At 40.2% G+C, this 27498-nt stretch overlaps 1 long non-coding RNA gene across 2 annotated transcripts in view; it reads right to left on the reverse strand.

Annotated features, from left to right (window-relative positions):
* The window catches only part of LOC108350472 (uncharacterized), a 189722-nt gene that overhangs the window by 117144 nt on the left and 45080 nt on the right, over window positions 1-27498 (reverse strand). The window lies entirely within an intron of this gene.

Below are 27498 nucleotides of genomic sequence, written 5' to 3' on the forward strand. Positions count from 1 at the left end.
CAGCTTCAACAGATGTATATTGTGTTTGTTCCTCCTTTATATGTACTCTGCATTAGTCACAGCCCTATTAATGAGCTTATGCCCTCTTTAGGTTTCTGTGCTTTCTAAAGAATAATGTAGAAAAGTGGAATGTGCCCAAAAGAAAAATGATCACTCTAATAGAACAGACCTTATCCAATTATGGCATCTTTAATAAATGTCTGGCATTATTTCATTAATTAAAATGTGCTATAGCTAAGTCAAACACTGTCCATATATTCTTCCAGGGACCTCCTGAGATTAGTGGTTTTACAAAGAAGGAAAATTGAAGTCAAAGAATATCCCCATGTTGTTCAAGGTTAGCTTTCAGCAACAACTGATCCTAGGTTAGACAAGGTTTCTCTTACTCCATATCAGAATATTATAGAAAACCAAGTTTGTTTTTTGAGATAAAGAAATTGTGGGTATTTTGCCTTAAAACAGTAGTAATTTTGGATTTTAACTCTCGAGAGTATTTTTATTATCCATGCTACAGAACTCTCAAGTGGAACAGACAAAAGGTTTATTTTGTCACCATGGGATGTTGCCTACTGCCTCCGTCTTTAGAGAAAAATTGGAGGAGAAAACACTGAAATTTTCCTGTTGTAGTGCCCACTCTATACCCTGGATGTCATATGCCCAAGCCAGTGTCAACCTTTGACTCCTGGGCCTTTCTGTCTTTCTGACTTGGGACACTCTTGGCTATCTGTGAACCTTTCTTTGATATTTTTTTTCCATTTCTCTAATGGTTGCTTGTTACTTATCTTCATAAGGTAAGTGTGTAATGGAAATACAGCACCTAGTAATGGTGCTGTCCTGAATGCCATCCCTCTCTGTACTCTGAATGCTGTTCATGGAATCCAGGATAATGGCTCCTAGGTCCTTCTCTCCAGCCCCTGAACCATAACTTCAGTCTGTTAGCTGGCCCATTGGCACCTGCTTATCATATTCCTCTCTTCACACTTGCCCTCCAGCCAGAACTTCTGCAGGATCCCAAACTATGTAGGCAGTAGCTCAGTACACAGCTACCCAAGGCAGAAACTAGAAGTTACTTTTCTACCTCACCTCACATGCAAGCAGCCACAGGCTTGGCCAGTCTATATTTCCAAGTATCCTCCTCTTTCTTGGAGACTGACCTCAGTCAATTTTTGAATTGCTCATTGGACTCCTGACTCCACTGAGTCATGCTCCAGCCCTTATTATAACCTCCATCCCTAAACCTTTCTCCACATGACTATATGGCATCTGCTAAGAAAAGAAAATTTCTAGACAGTTCTTACAAATAAAGCATCAATTTGAGTTTTATGTGGTTGCCCACTTTCTATCAGCCTTTATCTAACCATGGGGCACTGTTTACTCATTAAGCATTATTTATGAAGTGTGCTCTGTTGGTCTGACCTTGGTGAGCCAATCGTAAACATTTCAATTATCCTTTTTAAAACCTAGTAAGGGAAGATACATAATACAAGACTAAATGGATACCTCTAACAAATGGTGTAAACCAACATATTAAGTTGAAGTGAAATCGCTTTTAAGAAAATTGGAATAGGGAAGGGCCGGGGAGGTATGGGAGGAAGTGCTCTGTACATGGTTGTCATGGAAACACCACACTGAGAGGATGACACTAAGAGAATGGGAGTTTTGAATGAGTGAGCTATGTGAATAATGTGGGCAAACAGTATTCAGGGCTGAGAGAAGAGTAGATGCAAAGGCCCTGAGACAGGGTCTTCCAATAAAGTGAAAAGATCAGAAGAGGAGATCTTTGTGGCTGTAAAGTAAGGAACCTAATGGTCATCCTTTTGTGTGGCTTTTGGCTACCAACAGTTGAAACACTGCTTAGAAGTCAACTGTTGTCCAAAAGACAGAAAGTCAAAAGGTTCTAAAGGATACCGCACTATCCTTGTCAGAATACACTTAAATACCATGTGTCCAGTCAGGTTTGGATGTGCATCAAACCACCTAAATCTTACTGTAGCTTAAAACTCCAAACACTTCATTTCTTCTGATGTGCTTCTGAGGGTCAGTTGATAGTGGTTGTGATAAGACTCAAAGCAAATCGGATGCCAAATTCTGTGTGCAAGCTTTGAGGAATTGCACTCCTCACACCACGGTAGGAAATATTCTAAGGTGCACAGCAAGCTATGGACTATACTACGGGCTATACTATGTGCATGAGTATTCCTACTAAAGGACAGGAGGGGAGAATCGAGACTAGATTCAATTTGTGCATGCTGTATAGTTCTGTGCTTGGCTGCCTTGGTGCTTTTGGAGAGTGGTAAGTGAGGTGGGAATAACCACCTGACTGTGGATGGAGCTATTCTATGGGGTGAAGTCCTGTGCTGAATGAAAAGGTAAACTGAGTAGCAGCCATCGTCCTGACTGCATATACAGTGTATCCACCTGTCTCCTGCACCTGCCTCTTGCACCTGCCTCCTGAACCTGCCTCCTGCACCTGCACCCTACTTCCCACCATGACAGACTGCCCCTTCAAACTCTGAACCCAAATGAATGCTTCTTTACATTGTTTTTGTCAGATATTTTGCTAAAGCAATGAGAAGAGTAACTAACATAAGGGCCTTCTCTTAATAACGTCCCAGATCTTCAAGTACATCATAAACATAAGGCTCCTTTGAATTACTTAAGACACACTCAACAAGAAGGAAAGCATGCCTGGTATGGAAAATCTAGCAAACCCCCAGGGTTAGGAAAGCCATGGATCTTGGAGGAGAAACTGCAACACCATTTCACTAAACCAGCATAAACCCTGTCTGCACTCTAAGTAGTTGTCCTTATACCCATGGAAAGTGTAGTCTTCACAGCCTCCAACAAGGAAGCTTTACAGATAAGTATAATCCTCATCCTTCAACAAAGAAATTTCTCTTTGCAATGATGCTGACCATTACAGAAAACCACAATCAATTAAAATGCATAGTTGTCCAGGATTTTCTTTTTCAGAGGAGGAAAGAGATTAAGAGCAGGTTGCTTGGTTAGCTTTCTCTTCTTTGGACTTGGGAAACCATCTTTCCTGTCTTTTCTGAGCCTTCCTACTCTGCCAACTTTTACTAGTCATCATCTCTGACTCTTTGTGATGGTGCATATATGCTTGGCCCAGGGAGTGGCACTATTAGGAAGTATGGCCTTGTTGAAGGAAGTGTGTTATTATAGGTGTGGCCTTTCTACTAGCTTCCTGGAAGTCAGTCTTCTCTTGAGTGCCTTCAGATCAAGATGGAGAACTCTTAGCTCCTCTTGAACGGTGCCTGCCTGGACACTGCTAGGCTCCTGACTTGTTGATACTGGACCTCTGAATCTGTAAATTAGCCCCAATTAAATGTTGTCTTTATAAGAGTTGGCTTGGTCATGGTGTCTGTTCACAGCAGTAAAAACTAAGATACTCTTGCTGTGTAATCACCCCTCCCCGACTCTCCATTCATATTCACAGAAGCTGACAGTCTTACAGGGGCTGAGCATCTGGCCCAGGCCTAGGGACCTAGATCATGTCATCATATAAACCACTCAATTGAATCAGACAATGTAACATGATGGTACCCTTGAGGAATACAGGCAATAGCCATGAGTCTGAGAGCTTTACACAGGACCATTTAGGAAAGGAAATGCTCTATATTGTTTTTAACAAATTGGACAGTGTAAAATTCTTGAGTAGAGGGTCATGTGATAAAGTCTTGCTAAAAAAAAAGTCATCACAACGAAAGAAGAGCAGAAAATAAAAGGTAACAAAAATCATAGGAGCCCTTTGATGTCATATTGGTCCTAGATATAGCAAACCAGAGCTACCCCTTAGATGTGGTCATTCTAGATCCTGGATATTATTTAGTGTTAATAAGTTTGACCTCTGAGTTTCTGTTAGTCATCATTTTAGACAACCTGACCAATGCCTCAAGTGCTCTTTGTCCCTTCAGCATGGTGCTAAGGAGAGTTGGTATATCTATATCCCCCTTCCAACCTGGCAAAAACTCTTACAACTCCAAGTCATTATATATTACTCAGAAAAAGTTTATAAAGTATTCACCAAATGCCAGGTGAATACCCTTTCAGACATAAATAATTCTGGGGAGGTTTATAAGATATGAACTTCATCAGATCAATGGTTTTTTAAAAAAAAATAAAAAATGTGTCACAGGTACAAAATTTGTGTAGTACTCAGCTACACAAATCATTTGGAACAACAGGACGAACCTGAAAGGCTTGTGAAGTAAGATAAGTCAGGCAAAGAGAGACACATGGCATCACTTATATGAGGTAAAAATGATGCCATACAAATCAGTAGGAAAATGGTGGTTGGCAGAGGCTTGGGAGGGAAGAACAGGGGAAAATAGGGAAAGGCTGGTTAGTTGGTCTAAATGTTATATTTCTGAGTTCCACAGCAGAACACAATGACTACAGTTAGTGAGGAATTTTATTCTTCAAAATACCTGCAAGTAAAAGTTTTGAATAGTCTCACTACAAAGACATGAGATATGGCTACATGAATCAAATCATTACCTTGTGACTCATATATATGTATGTTTTATCAAAACTAATTGTGGTAATCCAAATAATACTAGTAAGAAAGTATAGATATTGTGACTAAAAAGTTCAGAGTAAATGTGTATTTTTTCAAATCAATACATAAAGATTGTAAGTCAACCATTTTGTCTTTTCCAACATTTCAGTTAAAAAGAAACATGTCGATAGGTTGTTCCCTTAGAATCATAAATTGGCTTCTAAATCTCTTTGTATTTTTAATGTGGGTTCTCATCTTGCGACCTTAGGAAAACTACTTAAGGTCCCCAAGCCTTGTTTTTCTTGCCTGCAAAATATGGGTGAGGGCAAGATTATGGTTTAGCACTGCCTCAACTGAAATTTTTACAAATATACATCTATGACAACCGCCTATCTTCTTTGAAAACAATATCTGATTATGCTCATAGCACACATCTTGAATCTCTTATCCTAGAGAATCAAATGTGCTTCTCAGAATTCAAGGAAAGCACCAAGTACCTCCCTTTAATTCCAGCCCTTGGGATGCAGAAGCATCACTTTGAGTTCAGGACCAGCCTTCTCTATATAGTGAAATTCAGATCAGCCAGAGCTACCTAGTATGGCCATATCTTACAAAAGAAAGAAAGAAGAAAGAAAAAATGGAGGGAAGAAGGGAGGGAGGGATGGAGGGAGGGAGGGAGGGAGAGAGGGAGGAGAGTGTTGTGATTCCATTTCTAATACCTATAATCCACTCTACACACCCAAACCGATCTTTCCAACTATATATCCACCAAGTCAGATAGCACAACTCCTAATAGCATCCCATCAACTTTAGAGTAAAATCTACCACTAACATAGCACTACCTTCCTCCCTGACTCCAGTCACACTGTCCTCTTGCTCCTCCTGAACCTGCCAATCTTGTTTTTTGCAGAGATTGGGTCTGGAACCATCCTCTTCCAGAACATGTTCCTTGAGACCTTGGCACGATTTCTCCTTCATGTTCCCAATGTCCTCCATTCAAAGAAATTTCTTGACGCAAAGCTTCTAAGCTGAAATCACATATCTGGCTCTTACTCTTAACCTTGACTTGATTTATTTTCTCCCTAGCTCTTATTATTCATTGAAATTATAGTATATCGGGCTATGACGATATTGTTATATAATTAACATTTAATTTAATATAACTTAATGTAAATTACATTAGCATAGAGAGTAACAAATAGCAGAGGCGCAGTTGGCTCTGTGAAATGAATGAGTAATTCTATTTCCCATAAGCCATCTGCTTAGCTTTGAGGTCTGCACGATGATACTCAAATTGGTTATAATATTCCATTTTAAGCATAGTTTGCTTTTAATATATAATTCTATACAACTATAAGCAAGTTTAGGTTCTGACAGAAAGACGTCACTCCTGTGAATTCTCCCAAACTAATTCTACCTAAAGAATTATAATAACTTTCAGAAGGAATTGACTGTACTTCAGCTACGTGAAAGCTTTACCTGTGTTTCTGAAAACGTCAAAATGAAGACAATCTATTGTAAGTAGCATGGCAAACAGAATTCAGATATTATACAAGCCCCGATTTTAAGTCCATACTAAGTACTTTATTGATTTTTCTGTTGTGTTGTCAAACTTAATTGGCTACTAGATTCTTGAGATATGTCTCAGATAAAAGACAGTCTATAGACAAAGTTCATTCAGTAAACAACCCATGGCAACCATCTCAGAGCCTATATCTGACATTGCCCAAATTAAGACTCAAAGACAAAAATCTGGGTCAATGTCCTGATGAACAACATAAATTAGGAGGCAAAAGGCTTAGAATCCTCCTACCTTGGCTTAGTAAAATATAACAAGAAAGTATGAGACTGACAACCTTACAATTTTTATAACAAAAAATTGTGTTTTCAATGTTGTGTATTTAAAAAGATCCATGTATAGTGTGAGTGCACTCCTACATGTTCATTTGTGAAGACCTTAACTCCTCACTGTATTCATATGGGAACGAATGGAAGGCATTTGGGTTGTAGGACCGAGCCTTCTGGCTAGATTAAAGTTTTTCCCCGGAATAAGACATGTGGCCGCCTTCCTTACTTGTAGCCTCTCTTTTGCCAAATTATGCCATGATATGAAGCAACACAAGGGCATCTCTAGACTGGCCAACTGATCTTGAACTTTGCAGCATACAGAACCTTGTACAAAATAAATGACTAAGCCAAGTTATAGCTCCAAGAAACAAACTGAAATCACTCTCACATCTATCAAAAATGCAATGGGCCACAGTCGAGAGGATATATGGCCATTCATGTGATAGGTTTTGGAAAAAAAATGAGAATGTGTGATCTAGAAATGCCAGGTAACACTGACACACACCAGAACACTATTGAGGAAACAAGTTAGGCAGCAACATGTAGAACGCCTACTAAGTAATTCTCTGGGTAAAATTTTAAAACAATTCCGGGGTGTGAAGATTCTGGATGTGCTTATTCTTGCTGGGATGGAAGGGGATACAGAAGTAGCCTCTGGGGAAGCGGAGACCAGCTCTTTCTGCATTTAGGTGCCAGGCACATAGATCTGTTAAGTTCATCAAAATTAATTCAATTACTTCTTTATAAGATATCCATATTCCTATATGTTTTATACAATGGAAAGAAGTTTATGAAAGGAATGTTTCTTATGTTTAAGGAATTTTAAGCTGAGAAAATTAAGAAAACCCTTTTATAACACATGGTTTATCTGCCAACTTTCAAACCCATCAGACGCATGTGTTGAAAAGAAGTTTAATTTTTCAGCTGAACTTCATTAAAAAAAAAAAAGAACCAGCTCATTTGATTCTGAAGATACCACTAATTGCAAATGCATCAAGAGAATATGACTTGTTTCTCAAAATCTTGTGTTACTTCCTAAAATCTCAGATCTTCAAGTTCTGGTCATTAACCAAAATCTGCATCTGTATCTATATATTTTATATATTTCCATATATATATATATATATGATAGATAGACATCTTTTTTATTTCTTGCAGCTCAAATGATACAGATAAGAAAACTCTATATCTTGAGTTTAGCTCAGTAGTCTGAAAGCATAAAAAAAGTGGTAAGTTGTTGAAAAATTACCAGGCCAATATCCAAAGAAAGATGAAAAAGTATGGCTTAATCATTGTTTGGTGCCTCTTAGTCTGTGTAGAGGATATCAGAGAGGCTGAAAGGGAGCCCAGAAGACAGAATTTGGAATCAAGGCCCAGCTTTAATGCACAGCCCTTATTTTAATTGTCTAAGTTTTACAGATGCATAAATCCATAAATTAGATTAAAGTGGCTACAAATGGCTAGTATCTGAAATACATGACAGAAGAAAATAATTTCTCTGAATATTTCCTACTAGGCTAAAATCACTTTCACAAGTGTTTTTGAAACTTAATAACTTTTATGACAGGAAATCAGTTCAAAAGGGATAATGTAAAATACTATTAAAATAATTACAAATACTTGAGATAGAAAAATAGAATCACTGGTTCTCTTTATACATACATCTAAAACACAGGCTTTTAGACACTTTTCTACAAGAAAATAGGAATAAATTGATAGTAAAAATTCAAAGAATTATAAAGATACTTTAAAGAATAAAAAGGGAATTATAACAGATATATTGTCAAATTAAAAACTAAAATATCCTTGTAATTAAAATAGACACAGTTAAAGAGGGAATTTGTGAACTGGAAGACAGGCTAGAGAGGAATAACCACATCAGTATAGCATGAAGGGATAAAATGGTAAGTTACATTAGTTTTCCCAAGAGACAGCACATTTTATAAAAACTTTTTCTTCGTGCCCCCTTTTCATTCTCCACCCATCTGTCCAGCACCACCAGAATGATGACCCTACATGCTATAACGAGGCAATCTTTTTATTCCAATCTCAGTTACATATTGGCAATTTTAATTTGATTTGAAAGGAATGAAAAGCTTTAGAAATAACAAATTTGAATGCAGGTAACTACAGGCTTCATTCCAACTACAAATGATTTTATTTGGCTGTTGCATCATTTTTTAAATTTGCAAATGCAAATATCTATATCCTAGGCAAATAGTCTCTATTTAATCACCGTCTATAATTATTCTCTAATGTCTAATTCCCAACTCATTGTATCTTTTTTTTTTTTGCTGGAAATAAAAATACACTGCACTATTTACTTTTGAATGAATCTTTAGGAGTCAAAAAAAAAAAAAGTCTGCCTCTCCCTAATTGCCTACCAAAGGTAAAGAAAGTATCTGCAGGAAGTGACATTTATATGGAAAGACAGATGTTTGAATGGCTATGTCCCCATCCTTTGGAGTTTCCAAAGTGTGAGTAGATGAGTAGATCCTTCTGTGTTTGTTTGTATATGTGTCTCAGAGAATAACAGAGAGTGAGGAGTAAGAAGGGGATAATGACAAAATCATTCACATATGGATCTCAACAGTACTAGGAAATGAGCCGGTGTGTGTGCAATGCCCCAATCCTTCATAATTAGAAACTATTGGATTGAACTCCACTGCTCACAGCTTTCTGAATCTACTACTCACAGATTTACTCCCCCAAATGTATGATATTTAGAAAATATTATCTATAAATATGAACCAAATTGGTGATTTTATATGGGGTACTGCGTGTTATAATACCAGCAATATATGAGACTAGCACACATCTTCAGAATAGACTAACAGTGTTGCCTGGTAATCAAACAATACCTCCCAGGACAATTTAACATTAAACACATTCAACTGGACCCCAGACAACCTGGCCTGAGAAAGTAAGGCCCTGATCCCTGAAGGGTCAGCTAGTTTGGAGTTCATGACTCCCTGCTAACTCACTTGGTCACCATCCCATGACCTGTATAATACCATTTGCTAATTCTGAGCCTTGAAGATTTTACCTATGAAGGGGCTGCATACAGCTATTCTGTTTCGATAGATGATTTCAGTTGTAAAATGCCACCTCCTACCTGCAGCTTTCTGTTTCTTAACTTATGTAGTAGCAAGGCATGTATTTGAAGTATTTTCTCTATAATTACTTTTAAAGTTGAACATAGATGCTTTCTACAATCTTCAAAATGTAAGGCTTGACAGTAAGTTGGAAGAAGAAAAGCTTATCAAAGGAAGCCAGTCTAGTACCATTCTTGAATTCATAAAAGTGGGTGTGAAAATTGAATGTCAGAGGCAAAAAGCCAAGAGCAGATTGAAGCTTGTAAAACTCCAAAAGCTATAAACCATTTCGGTGATAAGATAGAATCGAAGACTATAGAGTGAATGGGAACTTGCAGAGTAAGTGGAGCTCTTATAGAACCTATAAAAATCCCCACAATGGTCCTTAGAGGAAATTGAAATCCAAGAGTTGTTATTTAATAGCTAAATTTCCTCTTAGCCAAATGTGTCCACAGACATGCATTATGTAACATAGAAGGTACATTTTTTTTGGTTTACAATGTAGAGCAACTTAACATTTTCCAAATAGCTTGATTGTAAAACTTTTCTTTGCAGTATCCTTCTGCTAGCCATTACTTTAAACGATGACAATATAAGGATGACTCTGGTATGTCTGTTTTCAAGGAGTTTGCAGACTTAGACATCTCTCTGCTGTTTAGATTCAGTCCAGGTCCTTGCTTCCGCTGAAGTCTCTAACTTTTTTTAAGAATTTCCTATCCTCACTATCCCTCTAATAGCCTCAAAAATCTCCCATCTCATGGCCTGTGTATTTGCTAAGCATTCGCTCTGTCCATACTTAGCTGACCATCTCTCTTCCTCATATGACTCAGGTCTGAATTCAAACATCAAACATGCTCGTCTTAAAATAAAAGTCTATAGTTTCTAGACAAAAGCTAACTCTTTTTTCAAAAGAGCATTTCCTAGTTTTCTACATACCTTAATTGTGAAAGCATCTGGCATTCAGCAGTTCACTCGGTATATTTAAATTATGTCATTATTTATAAATGAATAAACAATACGACCTATACTAAAAACATTTCAAAATAATTATTATGGTTTTGTTTATATGCTCCCAAGTCTTAGCAAAGAAATAAAACTTAGGGGGACTTGAAAGTAAAGAAAGAAGACGTGAGTCTTTTTTTTTTCTTTTCCGGGGCTAGGGATCGAACCCAGGGCCTTGCGCTTCCTAGGCAAGTGCTCTACCACTGAGCCAAATCCCCAACCCCAGAAGATGTGAGTCTTGATTGTGTGTCTTCTATGCCACCTAGAATAGAGAAGGATTCACAGACACTGTGATTAGTAAGAATGAGAACGATGCACGGGGTTCTTCGAGGTAGGTAATGAGAGAAGGCACTGTCAAATTGTCTAGGGAACAGTGTGAGGAAAAGCTCGAGGAGATAAGATGAAGAAAATGTTACTAGAGCGTTGATGAATGGGAGAATGGTAATCTGTGCTGAGGTTGAGGCAGGTGTGAGAACAGCGCTTATCCTGGAGGAGACAGGTCCCAGTCTGATCATAGCATAAAGAATACAGACCTTCGGGGTTGGGGATTTAGCTCAGTGGTAGAGCGCTTGCTTAGGAAGCGCAAGGCCCTGGGTTCGGGCCCCAGCTCCAAAAAAAAAAAAAAAAAAAAAAAGAATACAGACCTTCATGGTGAAGGGCAATGAATTCATGGAAATTGTGGTGGAAACTGATATGTGTGCAATAATTGGGCATTATGCTGTAGAGAAGAGAATTATAATATCTTTTGGTAAGGCTCTACATAAAATAATTTCAAATTAAAATATAAACATTAGAGCAGATGAAGTACCCACATTGAATATAAATAACTACTAGAGAGATTGAAGTAGGAGAATTGCTGCAATTTGAGGCAAGTTTAACCCAGCAAAAGAAATATTGGTTTTTTTTAAAGATGATGTCTTAACAATTCATAATCAGTTTCCTCGGGGAAAATTTTTTAGAGTCAGGAATGGGACAATATTTTATTTATGATATAGGAAACGTTTGGACTATACCATACAAAATAATAAGATAAAGATAGAAAAGCTAAAAATATTAATAAAAAAAGGAATGTTGAAGAACACACAGGTGTTTGTGAGTTAACATAAGGGAGAGGAAGCAAATTAGAAAAAGGTTCTCCAACCTCAGATGTGTCCTGTATGTTTCATGCCTCTGCTTCAGGAACTGCCCTTCTGTGGGATGTTCTAAGCTGAGCAGTTCCTCCCACATCCCTATGGACAAACAGGCAATTCTTTAGTTATCTTTGATAGCTTGATGATATAATTGCCAAAACAGCTTAAAATTTAAAATATCAGAGTCAATCCATCTGCCTTAAGTTATAGTAATGCTATTATAGTAAGAGAAGAAATATGTCCAAAATAAGGGAGAATAAAGTTTAGTTGCAAAACTGAAGAAGAATTGAGATGAGATACTAAGCAACGAGAAAACTAGAGGCAAGCAAGGCCACCATGGTCATCTTCTATCAAGCTCAATTAGGAGGAAGCCTAGGTCAAGCAAGGACATTGGCGAGAGAAGACAGCAGGCAATGGTGTCAGATGGCCTGGTCCTTCTAGAAGCTATACACATCCATTTGAGGAGGAACTTGGGTTGCAAGAATTGGCTTCCATTCAGCAGTAAGAAGTTGTAGGAGCCAGGAGGCAGAAAGATGTCTACCATCTGGAGAAATTGCAGGAAGGAGAGTTGGAAGTCATACAGATCAGGAGTGGGAAATGAGAAAAAAGAGAGGCTATCTGGCAAGGAGCTCTTGGGTGGGGTTAGATCCTCCTTTTAATGCTAGCACACAGCTTGCACAGTCTTCACAGCAAGGAATTTCAGGAAAGGAAAGAAATCAATTTCAATTCTAAGTCTTAGTGAAGCTATGGTTTTGAAATGACATTTAGGAGAGTTGTCTTTTAGTATGTAAAAGTGCCTCATGTTTTAAAAACCTAAAGTCTTTAATAGAAATTCTACAAATTACAATGGACAAATAATACCTCAGAGGTAAAGGAAATTATGGTTGACTTCTCAAGATTCAGAATTTTGTGTTGGAAAAATCAAAACATGTAGGAAGTCCCTGAAGCATTGGCTGAGCCAAGAAGGAAAGCCAAGGGAGTCAGGGCTTTTGGATAAGATCAGTGAAATTAGATTCTCCTTCAATCATTTATTAAGTTTGTGATTTGTGTGCAAGTCCATATATTGTGCAAGCATCAACTTCCTGTTATATTAACTGGGAATTGTACCCATGTGAAAGCTATTACGATGACTGAAATTTAAAATAATTATGTTTACAAATGTTCTAACTCATGTTTTTGGTATATTTTGAAAACTGAGTAATTATTATGTATTTGTTGTATTACCAACATCCATGTTCTTAGTTGAAAGGAATTTCGGAATTACTTGTTGACAGAGTTGTTTAGGATTGGCTTTTCTCTTACTGTTTTGTTGTAGGGATACCATTTAAAGATTCATCTGCAAAAGAGGACAAAGTCTACATCCATCTGGGATTTTGAGACTTTAGATAAAAGATGCTGTGGACATTGACTTCACAGATAGGAGTATGGGGTTCTTCTGTCAAGTCTTTAATAAATTCATTGTAGCTGTAACCACCACATGTCAATCCCTCTTTCTTCATCAGTAAAGATGGAGGAATTCCTAAATCTCTGTGGTTCATATGAATTTTATTATACCATCATTTTGCACCTACTGATTCAGATGTGGCACCTGTGAGCTGTAAACGACATAATCCCCTTTGCTTGTATTAGAATTCACTGTGAACGCTGAATGTGCAAAGTGTGTGAGGATATGATCTTCCATGAGAAGGAGATGGGTTGCCCTCCTCAGGCTGCTTGCTCAGAACAGCCATTTTGCTCTTCCTTTGGCTGGCTGCCTCTCCTGGTAATTTTCTGCTGCAGCTCTCTCTTTACCCCAGACAGCAAGAGGGAAATGAATTCACCCAGCAGTCCCAGCCATCCCTTCGGATATTTCAGGGAGAGAGCATGCCAGGCATTTCGCTGTTAATTATCGGCAGCCTGGCTGCTGTGGCCCCCTGCTGTGCCAGTTTGAGAGATGAAACTCTTTACACTGCTTATTGGGCTCAGCTAAATAAATATTACCCAGCAATAGTGTTGTCAAAGATAAGATAACGGTCTGAATTCCATTCCCTGGAGGGGCTGTGGGTATCTGAGTTTTCCATCATTGGTTTTCCTCCCTGTCCCTACCCCACACCTTCTTTTAACACACTACAACTAAATTCTTTCTCTGCCCCCTGAATATTCAGTTGGCATAAGAGTACTGAAATCATAGCGTACATTTGACTCTAATACTTAAGTTTGGTAACATCAGTGCTACTGGATTTAAGGGCTCCAGAATCACTCACCTATGCTATCAGAATTCAGATTTTTTGGCAATGTAATTTTGAATTAGCACCACCTCAACCCTCCTACCCAAAAGTAAGTTTTGAAAGGCTTAAGTCAGCTAGCTGCTATAATTGGGTTAAAGGTGGAATTGTGACGCCCTCTACAAGCCAATTATGGCCCAAAAGAATTTCAATACTTCTCTAAGCTATTTAAAAAGCAATTCTTTTTCTTTGTGACCAATTCTTTTCCTTTGTGACTGAATATTGAGCAATGAAAATTCAGTCCTAAAAGCAATTACTCCCTATTTTCAGCTATGAAGATAAAAACCAAACACTAAGAATAGATTCAAACCAGAATAAGTCAGGAAAGGGATTTGAAATAAGAAACATAGGTCTGGCCAAAGCACATGAAAGTCTTACTCTGGCTGTTTTAGGAAGACAGGACAACCTTTGACTATGGTCTTGAATCGGTTATTTCCATCATAATTTAAGTATGAATTGGAGTTTCTCTTTCATCGACATTTAGGCAGCTGTTTCATGTGGCCTTCTTTCTATGCTAGTTTGTAGCAAGTCCAGGAAATATGTGCCGATGTCCTTTTAGAACTTAACATTGTACTATTCTACCTGAATCCCAAGGCTCACTCCAGAAAGGCTAGAGGAGCTGTATGCTATCTAGCTGTGTGAGGCACCTCTCAACCAATGAATGAGTTGGTAAGTAGATGCCCAGGTTTCTGTTTTTTGGGGATAGGGCTAAGCCTATGGGTTTTTTGGGGGGTGGAGGGTGTGCTGGGGCTGTTAGGTTCTCAGAAGGATTGAATCAAAGTGGTTTGATCTGCTGTCTCAGTTCTCCACCTACATATTGATTTATTGACATCATCCTGTAACTAAGTTACTGCTACAAATGTTCCTTGACTTTTATTATGGATTAAATCTTCATAAAAGCATCACTAGTAGAAGAAGCTAGTGGAAGTCAAAGTTACCAAATTCCAAGCTCAGCCACATAGCACTCTATAGACCACTAGTTGTTCCTTCCATGATCTGGTGGTCAACAGGGAGATGGAGCTTATTGACCAGAATTAAAAGATAGTAGCAGGCCACCTGCTATTAAGCTGTAGGTGGAAATTACAGCATGGTAATCTGGAGAATATTTTATTTGGGTCTATAAGGAATTTACAAAAGAGGGAATATCTACTCATAATTTCCTATGTGTTCCCCCTCTCATGTATTGTTTACATGCCATTTACTGTTCATATTCAATGAATTAATACATACATAGATCTTTTGTAAAGCAATACCCTGGAAATGTAAACATTTCCATTCTGGCAGAAGGTTCTATACGATTCAGGAAATTACAACTTAAAACATTCCATCCTAGAGGAAGGCTTAGTAAGACATACAAAGTAGGCAACTCACAAGTTTTAGGAAGTCCCTGAAAGTTACAAGATTCACAAAGTTCTTCCTTCCCCAAGATTATTAAAGCAGTATAAGCTGCTCAGGAGAGGAGACTCTCCAACCTGTTCAGCTACCTGCAAATTACACACACACACACACACACACACACACACACACACACACACACACACACAAACCACAAACCTCCAAGGTCACATTTCATCATCCAAACTGAGAGACACATTTCAATAATGTAACTGCCTTTGAGTCATCCATGTTTCTCTAAGTAACCCTTCATCCATACTCCTGTAAGTAATCAAATAAACTCAGTGAGTTGTCAAGTTAGACTTTGGTAGAATTATTTTAGTTTGCCATCCATGCTTTATCTGGGGGGAGCAGATGGTTTTTCTTTTTTCTTTTTCCCCAGGAATGTCACACAACAAGGGAAAAAGCTACAGATTGAAATACCACTAGAGTCTCCCCTTTTGGTGCTAACAGTTCAGGGGTGGGAAGGTTTTTATAAGAGAAAGAGAAGTAAAAGCACAAGCAAGCCAATGTGTAAAGGATGCTAATTAATCAATCCTCAGGCTCCCTCAGGGGAAATTAGCTGTCCAGATCCACTAAAAGAATTTCACTGAAACCAAGATTATTAATTTGGTGTTCCTAAAAGGTTAACGACATAGACAGGTTTAATCTCTTGGTTTGTTTTCTTCCTTATGATGACTCCCTCCTAATCTTCCTCCCTCACCCCCGTGTGTGTGTGTGTGTGTGTGTGTGTGTGTGTGTGTGTGCTGGTGCTAGTCATGGCTCTACATGTGTGTGGCTGTACACATGTAGAGGCCAGAGGTGAATTATATTATTCCTGAGTTTACTGAGACAGGTCTATCCCTGAAACTCAGGTTAAGTCATGGCCAACAAACCATTGATTCTCCTGTCTCTGTCTCCCGTAGTGCTGAAGATATAGGCATGGTCAGCAAAGGCCAGTCTCAGGATCCTGTACACTCAAAATCAGGTCCTCATGCTTGCCCAGAAGTGCTCTTAACAGCTAACCAATCTCCCCAGTTCATATTTGGACATTTTAAGTGAACTATTCACTTAAATATCAGAAGTAAGAGGTCCAAGTCTTACTGAATTCCTTTCTGTTTTACAGTCCCTAAGTTGTTTTCCCAGAGTAGGCAGGACCAACAGGGCAATTTCATTGTACTCCTATTAGATAGAATAATTGTAGAATAGCCTCTAGAAATAATCCTGTTAGATGGTATAATTGTAGAATAGCCTCTAGAAATAACGGCTCTACCTCCTCATCTCAGTAATGTGAGTAGAGAAAAGCACAAAAGTCGTAGATGGTGAAATTGAACAGAATTTCAATAGTATCTAATACAATTCATTCTGTCATAGATGAGGAAATTGTCAAAGATCATTGAAGGATTTTGCTTAAGAGTTCATATTTAATTCTGGACAAAGTCAGAGCCTGACATCAACATTTTTCATTCTATAGCCACTTCATACTACTCTCACTAATACTGGCTTGATTTTTCATGCATTTTATTTTATTTTATTTTAAGCTTACTTTTCAACCAATACATGATGGATATAGACGTTTTTATTCTTAGAAAACCTAAAGGTATACACTGGCCTTGCCTGGATAGTTGAACTGGGAAAAAAAAATCCTTCCACATAATGAATTTCATCATTTACACATTGCAAAAACATTCCTGCCTTCTCACTCCTTCTCAGTGTGGAAAGTCAAACTATACTGCAGTCCATTTGGCTTGATGCTTATCCTGGGTCACTTCCGGGCCTTAGCCTGGGTTCTGGTGTAGCCAGGAAATCACCAAAAGCCATATGGACTCCCTGGGCTGCCTCCTGAATGAGGTTGGATGGTACACACTTAGAAACTGACTCTCTCCAAGAGAGGGAACAGATGGCACTTCGGATATGAATATGCATGATGTCGCTCCTAAGGTTGTTAAATAAGTATGTATTTTAGGTGGATTCATGAAAATCAAGATTTTCACAAGTGAAATGAAAACTAAGCCAAGGAAAATACAAGGCTCTTCTGGAAGCTGCGCATTATTCTTTGTTTGTTGACATTGGCCTCTGCAGCAACCTCCAGAGAAACCACTAGAAAGTAACAGGAAGACATGAGTGAAATCTTCAGCAAAGGCTATGTTGTGAGATTCTGGAGGGGCTGTGAAGCAGAATTAACATCCAGAGAAACAAGAAAGGAAATGGGATTGCTTTAGTTCACCCTCTGTAGACATAATACTTGGTCCTGGTAAATAGTTCCTTAGCCTTCTCACCTCTTTCTTGGCCCCTTACAAATATTTCCAGCATGGTGATCCTACCACTAACTCTAAATACTCCACATTTCAGTCTTGGCTACCCCCAAAACAAGGCTGATAAGTCATAAGAGTAATACAAGTCCTTCGACCTGGAGAGTTAATTAAGCAGATGGATTCCACAAATCCACAATACAAACAGGACCCATCACAGACTCCACGCTCTCTGCCCAGTAATTCTATCGTACATATTCAGTGATGGACAGTCTACAAAAACTTTCATTACTCAAAATATTTGATTTGAATTTTATTGCAACCATGTGAATTTTTAAACCCATTTATAGGTTGAAAGAAAGAAAGAAAGAAAGGAAAAAAGAAAGAAAGAAAGGAAGGAAAAAAGAAAGGAAGGAAGGAAGGAAGGAAGAAAGAAAGAAAGGAAGGAAGGAAGGAAGGAAGGAAGGAAGAAAGAAAGAAAGAAAGAAAGGAAAAAAGAAAGAAAGGAAGGAAGGAAGAAAGAAAGGAAGGAAGGAAGGAAGAAAGAAAGAAAGAAAGAAAGAAAGAAAGAAAGAAAGAAAGAAAGGAAGCTAGCTTCAAAGAAGTTACATGACCACTCATGGACCTACAGGTCAAGTGACTTTAACCCTAGTTCTTTTGATTCTGACCTGTAATGAATGTAACCTGGTTTTCACCAATGAACCACCAGCCAAAGAGGTCTTCACTGGGTGGAAATTTTGACTTGTTCTAGAATAGTCTAACCCTCACATGGTCTGATTTCAGAAAGTCACTGGACTAGCTTATAGAATAAGGCAATAGCCCCCATATTTTGGAAACATTCAAAAGAAGGCAGTAGATTCTACTTATACTCTCATTTGGTCCAGCCCTTAATCTCTCTTGTTTTTCATGATCTTCTGTGGTTCTTACTTGAACTAGAATATAATACCTTTTCATTCAGACCCTTTTAATTTTATGAGCTACTACTGTTGGGCTATTTTGTTAAACAGCAATAGCTGAATGATACTGTCACAAATTTTCTATCATCTTCTTGACTATAGTTCAATTGAAAATAGAATCTGCCCTTTGTTGTGATTACCATATCTTCATGGGCCCTGAACTGCTCTTTAAGTTACAGATTATTGGGGTGATCAATGTCAGAATAAGTATCACCACAGAATTATGAAAGCCTATTATTAGGGTGGGAGGGAAAACTCGGGGGGATAAAGTTAAAACCCGAAAAACATAACAGTGTAAGATATAAAATGAACTCTAAAGGTATGATTAAAATATTGACTATTCAACAGGTATTGTTTGGTTAGAGAAAACAGAGTTATCAGATACTTCTCACATGATTCTTTGCATAGTGGCCTGAAGCTGGATATGCTACAGTGACAAGATGCCTATCCCCTAGAGGGCTGTTAATGAAGATGGACAGTGAGGCCACCTGGTAGAAGACATTGAGTGGGTACTTGATACACTGATGTAAAATGACAAGATTGCCATTTCAGCTTCAATGACTGTACGATCATTCCCAAAGCCCCAGAAAACCCAGTTCTTTGCCTGCCAAGAAATGTGCAACGAATTTATCCAAGCAAGAATTATATGACTTTCTGGGTGTTTCAGTGGTTCAAATCCCTTGGTTCTTGAAGCAACAACAGAGCTAGGATAGGAGAAGAATGTCCAGATACCTACCCTCTTATAAAAAAGGGCTTGTTCTCTGGAAGCCTTCCTGGAGGAGATGGAGAACTATCATGCCGGGCAGGCACTGAATGGAGAAATAAGACAGGGAGTGAGCAGTCAGCCCGCTCTACCTAGCCTTCTGCCTTTCTCACTCTATTTCATCTCACTTGGATAAAAGCCATCTGTCTGCCTCCTCCAACCTGCCCTTGGTCCAGACCTATGGTTCAGACATCACAAAGCCCCAGTGTGGTCGCTGATCTCACTTCCTCTTTAATCTCTGGCACAGCTCATTTCAGACTTAATTCTTGATGCCTCCAGATTTTCCATTTGGTTCTGAGTCCCTTTCTTAACAACCCTCAGTCAACTCTGTTTATACACAGTTCCTAGCCTGAGCCAGACCTCAGAAAGGTGGGCTTTAGTTCTCAGTGTTTTGCACATCCCCCTCCCTCTCCCTCCCCCTCCCCTCCCCCCTTCAGCATCATGCTGGTTGCTGGAGTCCCCACCCAGTGCCGACACTTACAAAGCACTTTATTTTGCACTAATTCATCTGACCCTCACAGTGGTGGTCTTGGGAGGCAGAAGGGTAGCAGGACTCTTAACTGCTCAAATTAGGACTAAGAATAAAAAAGAAGTGACCCCCTGCTGGTAAATAAAGCAGCCAAGACTTAAACCCAATTTTGCTGTTATTTTTTTCACATCATGGTATTTTTAAAAGCACTAGGGTTGCTGAGATTCTTGAACATTCTTTATAAGATTTAGCTATACAAAGGAAATTGCTAAGAAAGGAAACGAGTTGGTATGGCTATAAACTATAAACTGGCTGGGAGAGAAATGACTACTGCTATGGCTCTTGCCAGATGAGTGGCCATCCCATTGCAGCACATGGCAGTTGACCAGTTGACTACAATAATTTAGTGAGCTACAGTAAGAAGTCCATAAGCCTGATAAACGTTGGCCTCCCTCCAAGCCTTGAAAAGTGGAGAAAGACATAGATATAGGGATAACACTGACTGTGTTGTGAGCATACCAACATCTATTTAAATTAACAGCTTAAAATATTTACATTCCAAAGGAATGGGTCATTTGAGCTTACAGAGAGATTGGGGAATACTGAAATATACATCTTATTTAGATGTCCAGCTTGCTCAGGGCTCATGGTCTAATCTGACTTCAGTTCAAGATCATTGCTAGCCAACCAGTTTGAGTGTGAGACCACAGATATTCTTGGGAAAGGTCATTCACTTATGAAGTTGAGCAAGCTCTGCCTGGTCTTGTTCTTTCTTCACATATTTATCAAACACTTACAATGTGCCAGCCATGGGCACTAGAATGATTCACAAGATAAAGCCCTTGATCCCAAGGGACTCATTCTTTAGAGGAGATGTTCTATTTAGTGAACAATAATGTGTAATGAAGTAAATGCAAGAAGGGGGACATTTGGCACAGCTGCCATGGACAGAATCTATTTTGGATAGGATGGCCTTTGAAGCATCTGGGGGCCTCACTTTACCTGTGGAGGACCATCGGCCATGCCCAAAGACCCAGAGGCAGAGATGCTCAGCGATGAGTTTAAGAAACAGAAAAACCAGCATGACCAGAAAGGAGGGAGGCCACATGGAAGACCAGAGGATGAGAAATGGCAGGTGGAGATCATGGAGGGTCTTCTCAGATTGGTAACTACTGTGGACAGGAAGATACGTAGCAAACAATGGTCTTTCTTTGCTTTTAGCATAGTATTGACTGATGTATGAAGAAACGACAGCTGTCTCCTTCTGAGGGAATCCAGCTGGTATGGCCGAGAGAAACAAGCTGCTTCCCACCGCCTCTCTGTGAAGCAGGACTTGGAACCGGCTGCTTTACTAAACATGTCACAGACCATATCTAGCTTGAAGCAAAAGCACATCAAGACCCCAGGGAGAATCTTCAATCGGCTGCCATAGTGACTCTGGAGGGGAAGGGTTCCTCTAGGTAAATATTAGCAGGAGCACCTATGGTTCCTGGAGGTAGGAGATAGCCTTGCTGAGGTTGGTTAAGTCTGATAGGACCCTAACTGTAGCTATCTTCCAAAGATGAACTGGTAACCAGTAGAATGGTTATTTGGAAGATACCCAAGGTCTCCAAACCCTATTTCCTTTTTATGAGCAATACAGATATTTTTAGAGCTATAAATTATGAGTGCATTTCTATGCTCCTGCAGATTTCAAGCTGGGAGTCTGGGCAGGAACCTGTTTTTAAGGCCAGAAACTCCTGAGGAGTCTTGCTTGCTTTCCCCCATCCTGGAATGAGGCCTCTGTTATGCTTAGCTGCTTCAAAAACCCTGAGTCATTCCAATGGTCTTGTCTTTCCTTTTCCCTCTCGCAGCTCTCCGAGTGCAGAACAATCTTGGAGCAACCCCTCCCCGCTCCCTCATAGCCGCCACTGCGGACAAAAAGTGGGGGTGGCACAGTCCGGGCAAGCCGGCGGGGAGGGCGCCTGGGACACCGCGCAGGCTGTGGGCGGAGGAGCTGTGTCCCCGGTGCCGCAGTGAGCGGGTGGCGGAGGAACGCGGGCGGGCGGCCTCCTGAGTCACTGCGGATGCGGGGCACTGGAGCCTCAACTCCCGCCCTGGCAAGCGGCGGCGGGGGCGAGGTGCGGCATCCCCTGGGTCAGGGGTCCCTCTGGCTTTCCCAACAGTCTGTGCGCATTTCCGCGGGGCCCTCGGGGCGCTGCACTCTCACAGTCTTGTCACTATTTGTTTATCTCTACATCTGCCCCGCGGAGATTTCCCCTTAGACCAGAGACTTCTAAGCCACCCCCGGATGGATTCGGGGGCCCTCGCATTTGGCTAGGTGCCCAGAGCGTCATCAGAACTTGGGAGATCAGTAAACAGCTCTAAGAGGAAGGAGGGGAGGAGAGGAGGAAGGGGAGCGGAGAGCAGAGGGCAGGAGAAGATCAGAAACACAAAACCCAACAAAACAAGACAGAACAAGCTGAAGGGAGCTGGGGACACTTCTAATCTGCAGTACAGAAGCCCACCCTTCCGTCGTATGGAAACTAAAGCCCTCTGTAGCAGTGGGGGTCCTCCCAAGCATTCTGTTACTGAAATCAGAGCCAAGGTTCTTGGGGGTGGGGGGAGGGAGCAGATGAAAGTCTTTTGCTCATAAAATGTGGGAAGGTTCAAAATGCTGCCCTGGCAATACCACTTGATTTTAAGGCAAACAGACTAGTGGCCCTCGCCTGCTTCTCCACCATAACCTCCAATTTAGAGCCAGTAAGAGTCTCAGAGGGCATTTAAGCGCCCATTTTACAGGTTATGAAACAGATTCAGGGAAGAATGCTGGCAAGAATCACAGAATGGAGTTTCCGACCCATTCCTTTCCCCTTTGCCTTTCCTTAGCCCTTCACTTCATTGCTCCTCACATAAAAATTCTAATAGAACCCCTGGGACCATTCGAGGCCCAGAGTTCAACTTCAGTCAGGAATTATGAGTGCCAAGCCCAAGCAGCCGCAGCTAAACAGCCTCCCTCGCCAAGCTCCTGCCAGCTCCAGCTAGACAAGTTTCTGGGGCATCTCCGAGCTCCGAGAGAGGTGTGTCTCCTGCGGCAACAAGAGCAGATTTGTTTTTTGCCATCTCATCCTCACTTTCGCAGTCTCCAGTTGGCTTCTTGTGATTGGCCAGAACTTTCCCTCTTAGAGATGAGGAGAATCCAGCCCTCCAACCAGCTGAGAGAAAACAACACTCCACCACTTCGCAGCGGCAGACCCAGGACGCTCCGCCCCGTCCAATGGCCAGGCTGGAGCCCCACAGGCAGAATGGTCCTCCCTTCCGGAAACTCTGACCATTTAAAGTGGGCAAGGGGTGGGGGTGTGTGCAGCCTCTGAGCACCGAAGCTGATCTGCTCTTTTGAGTCTGTAATTGAGGGTGTCATTGTTTGTCCTTCAGCTTCCAGGGAGAAAAGTTCTTCAAAATTGAACTTGAAAAGTTGCCATGGAGGCAGGCAGTTTGTGTTCACTGAACGTGGTTGCTAATGCACATTAGATTAGGGACAATTAACCTTGCTGCCTTCCTACCTGAGTCCACACTCCCGGCAACTTGTTAACCACACTCACCTGTGGGTTCCCTCAGAATGGGAAACTACTCTTCTAGAGTAACCTATAATATGACCAGGTCCACCAAGGTTAAGGCATAATTAGTTATTAATAGTCCCAATTTACAAGTAAGTCTCTGCTTTGGCTGTGTGTTAGAACTGCTTGGTTTAAAATAATACTGGTGCACAGGTTGCCCCTAACGATGAAAATCACTGTTGCGCAAGTGTTTCCTAATAGTCCCCCAGATGACTGTAACACGAAATAAGTCTGGAAGCGTCATCTCTAAGGGTGGGTGCCCTTGCCTGTCGCCCAGCTGTCTTCTAGTAACTGTGCCTGATAGTCCTCTGAAAACTCCACTCAGCAAAGCACACTGGAGACTCTGACTCTCAACAGCTATCTTGCCTTCCATCACCAGTAGAAAGTCCTTATGGAAGTCAAGGCAACACAAAAGAGAGCACCAGCCTAGTGAATTATATCCATGCTCAGCAGAAACAAATGACTTTTGTTTCACAGAAGCCATGGGAGCCTCTGTAGTGCAAGCATCCTATCAGAGCTAATTTGTCACATAACTGCATGCTACCTTGTTTTTCCTGGAAAAACAAGTCCTGACAGAGCAGAACACCAAACACGTGGTGGTTTGGTGTTCGTGGTCAAAAATGAAGAAACGAGTGGTGCTTTTCTACTGTCTAGTTAATGGCTGTCAAAAGGAAGGGTGAGGGAGCTGAAACAGATGTGTCTTGAGTTCTTTCTTCAATGACCATTAAGAACCATGATAGGAAGGGACTGGAGAGATGGCTCGGCAGTTAAGAGCAGGGACTGCTTCTTTCTGAGGACCTGGATTCAATTCCCAACACCCACATAGCAGCTCACAACTGTCTATAACTCCACAAACAGGCTCCTGGACTGAATAACAAAGACATTGTTACCAGATAGTATAACAGTGGCAAAGGAAGTTAACAGCCAGCATAGTAGGTAGTATAGGGTGGTATGCAGAAACACTTAGCAGACCATATGCTAGATGCTTTGCGTCCCCTTCTTGGTCAGAAGCAGGTTTGGAAAATGCTTCCTCTGCTCTAAGCATGAGGGCTGTGAGATTTTGGCTGACTAAGCTTTAGACTGGGAAGTTGTGTTTCCCCTAAGCTTAGTTGTTAGGAAGTGGTTTATTTGGTTCCTCACTGCTTAGAGCAGCAACTTTTGGTAAATCAGTTGTTTGGTTCTTCTGGTCTCATCGGGAAAGATCAGGCTAGCTTTATCAGAGATCAATCATGTTGGTAAACTATGCTAAAATGTCATTTTGATTCTTGGCCTTTACCCCATAAACTTATAACCCAGTTTAATTCTGAAAAAAAAAATCAGGATTACCTAACTCAACTCTAAAACATTATCCAAAATAACTGACCAACTTTCCTCAAAATTGTTGAGCTTACCTCCTCCTCCCCCAAAAAGAGAATGTAAAAACTGTCACAGCCAGAGAAGCCAAATTAGATAGCCTGTCTGTTCTGAGCTTGGTGACTAATGTCTTGTATAGGCTGACTGGGGTGACTAGGCCAAGTGTCTTTTCGTCTTTAGCGGCCTATCCTGGGCTTGTTCTCATGGTAGAGTTAAAGTTCAAAGAATGAAAACAGAATTGCCTGAAATCTCTTGAGGTCTAGAGTCAGAACATTCTCAGTGTCAGGGCACCACATTCTGTTTGTCAAAACAAGTCACAACTCCGCTTCTAGATGGACAGCGTTGCAAAGTCACATGGCAGAGAGCCAACAAAAACTCACAGAAGAATTAAATCTTCTTCCCTGACTAAACGGAAAAGGAACTAAAGCCAAGGAGCTTTACCCATCCTCCGGTGATTGTGCAGAGTTATTCTGACCAAACTGGCACTCTGTCCACACTGATACTCTGCCCTCGCCCTCTCTCCCTTCAAGAGTTATTTCTTATAAGGCACAAAGCATAGTGATCCTCATATCACTGTGCCATGGTTAAGGAAGACATTGTCTAAACTTACTACTTTACAGAGGAAGATCAGACAGTCTTATTCTCAGTTACTCACCAAATACAGGAAACAGGGGCAGGATTCTGTGTTTACAGAGCAAGGGGTTTAGCATTTACATGGTGTGGACAAGACTTGAATCAATCAGAATCATCTTATTTCTCCCCTGGATTCAGATCCCATCTCCATGTGCTATGGCATAGAGATGCTGGTTTGTATATTGGAGACAGTTCTCTATATGTGTGGGGAGTGTGACCCTCAGCTTTCATGAAGTTCTCTGCCTTCCCTGACCCCACTCTCTCCTTGTTCCTGACCAGGTTCTCTTTGAATGTTCAGTGTGGTGTCTTTTTCCTATCTTTGTTTCGTGAGGAACTATGGAATTGTCTTGGTCAAATCTAAATAACAGGTGGGGAAAATGTAGAATTAGGAGAAAAGTAGTGAAAGAAAGATAAGGCAAAGGCAGGAAATTCTTGCATGTACAACGTCTACAGAAAGAGCTGGTAGGCAGAAAGACTAAGCTTTGGAGGATAAAAAAAGCTACCTGTTATGAAAACTGGGAGAAGAAATGTTTTTCATAAAGGCTGTGCTGAGTTATTAGAGTAATTCTTATTTTTTTTTGCAGATGCACAAGTAAAATCATATTTATGATTTTATTGCTTTCCATTATTTACATTGCTAGGGTCTTTTGAAGTAATATTTTAGCAAGCCAATACCACATGGGAACTAAGAATTTTTCTGGGACAAGCTTAGTTAAGTATCATCACATTCCTTGAGAGGACAACAAAGGGCTTTGTGTCTTACATGATGCTCAGTCCAAGCCAGAGCTTCAGTTGTAATTCTCTTATGTAGAGAAGAAGCAGGGAGAGAAGAAGGGAGAGGAAAAGAAGGGAGGGCAGGGGAGTGAGAATACAACAACAAAACCATCTTAAACCTCAGTCCTAACCTCCACAGCTTATATAGGTATTACTAATTAATTTATTTTTCTCACTAATAAAAATAAAGTATCATTTGAGATACTGTATTATGTTTGATTGGTATGTCTTTGTAGGCATCTCTGAGATGTGACAATTTTTCCTCACAGTCCTTTTTGGGAGTGACTTCAATAATTTGAGTAGAGCTGTCATGTATCATAGATAGTGTTTTAAAGTTGAGTTTATCATTTTCTGATTTTTTTCAAATTGACACTGGGCTATGATTTCACAGAGAATTACTTTCTCAACTTTCCTAATACTACAACCCTTTAATACAGTTCCTGATGTCGTGATGTCCCCCAACCATAAAAATATTTTCATTTCTACTTTATAACTGTAATTTTCCTACTGTTATGAATTGTAATGTAACTCTCTGTGTTTTCTGGTAGTCTTAGGTGACTCCTGTTGAAGGATCATTCCACTCCAAATGGGTTGAGACCCATACAGGTTGAGAACTGCTGTTATAGAAGATTCCAAAGATAAAGTGACATTTTGGCACATCATTTTAGGGTACTCACAAACAAGCTGTTATCCCTATGATGCTAAACCAACCAGATCATCTCATCATGTAGAATTTACTTGGCTTCTCCAATATAAAGTTAATATTTTCTCCCTTCCCATACAATGTTCTCTGGAATGCAGTTGATTACCACAGCCCATACTCAAAGGGAGAAGACTTCTGTCCATTGCACAAGAAATCATTTCATTTACTGGAATGCTATTTGCAAAGCAAAAGTGGAATTGATTCTTCAAAAGACTACCATGCTGAATAGACTAAAGGGTTAGGGACTTTTCATATCATAAACCTGGAAAATGGACATATTTAATGGATGAAATGAAAATGTGGGATGCTGGGTGATGGTAAAAGTAATGAGCGAACATTTGTTTTTAGACATTAATCTCTGTTCTTACTAATAGACACCAGACAGAGATGCCGACTGAGAATGCTGCAGATGTTTTCTGGACCACACACTGAGGAAAACTCTTGTACTATATCTTTGAAGGAAGTTTCATTCCAGATGTACATTTGTCTTCATACCATTCAAAGCTATACTCCTAACCCTCCCAGCCAAGTGCTAGTCCACAGAAGAACCCCAGAACATTTGAGTCTGGATGATAGTGACATCTTTGCATCCTTTGAAAGACCAGGTCCTTGTAAATTTTTTATTGCAGGGTTGTTGCTTTGCATTTGTACTGGGTCCCCTGGTGAGTCTCATTCTATTTTATTGGCTTTTTACTTATGTATAAGCCCTAGTTATTCTTATGAAGATTTCCACCAAAGAAAGAAGGATCATTCTCCACTCAGTTCCT

Source organism: Rattus norvegicus, chromosome 3 (genome assembly GCF_036323735.1).
Source record: "Rattus norvegicus strain BN/NHsdMcwi chromosome 3, GRCr8, whole genome shotgun sequence".
Taxonomy (NCBI): Eukaryota; Metazoa; Chordata; class Mammalia; order Rodentia; family Muridae; genus Rattus; species Rattus norvegicus.